The sequence below is a fragment of the Arachis hypogaea genome, chromosome 5 (assembly GCF_003086295.3).
Source record: "Arachis hypogaea cultivar Tifrunner chromosome 5, arahy.Tifrunner.gnm2.J5K5, whole genome shotgun sequence".
NCBI classification, from domain to species: domain Eukaryota; kingdom Viridiplantae; phylum Streptophyta; class Magnoliopsida; order Fabales; family Fabaceae; genus Arachis; species Arachis hypogaea.
The window spans coordinates 14,765,748-14,766,300 of NC_092040.1; the positions used below are offsets into that span (position 1 = coordinate 14,765,748).

General features: G+C 37.6%; 1 non-coding gene across 1 annotated transcript; it reads left to right on the top strand.

The window, feature by feature from the left end:
• Positions 1-243: 243 nt before the first annotated feature.
• LOC112804558 (small nucleolar RNA R71) lies at positions 244-350 on the top strand. Its single transcript, XR_003203169.1, has one exon. It is a non-coding gene; the product is annotated as a small nucleolar RNA R71 (small nucleolar RNA).
• The last annotated feature ends 203 nt before the right edge of the window (positions 351-553 follow it).

Below are 553 nucleotides of genomic sequence, written 5' to 3' on the forward strand. Positions count from 1 at the left end.
AAACGGTCATTTTTCAACTGTCTTAGTCAAGATAGCATCACTAGAGGGAGAAACCTTTCCAATAGACCTTGGTTGAGGATTCATTGTCCTCAAGTATTGCGTTGATGACTCTGCTAAATTCGAAATGATTTTCCATGTGTAGTTTTATGCCTAGTAAGAGATCCATCACTTGAGCCATCAATAAGGAACTTGTCTTGTGGAGCTCAGCCTTAACAAAAGTAACTGATAAACACTAAGTCATCAATGTGATGGTGAGGATAAGACTCAAGAAACTTCTTGAAATGCTCCCAATATTCGTAGAGTGTCTCCCCATCTCTTTGTATGATATAAGAAATCTCTTTCCTCAAACAGTCATCCTTTTGAGGTAAAAAGAACTTCTCTAGGAATTCCTTTCTTAACAAATCCTAGTTGGTAACCACTTCATCCAATTAGGTATAAAACCACTTTATCTGATCCATGTCTCTTTGTAGTTGAGCAAACCACTTGAAAATTCTTCAAGTGTTTAAGCGAGTCTTCACCCGGTAGGCCATGCTAATTCAAGAGCAAGTTTATT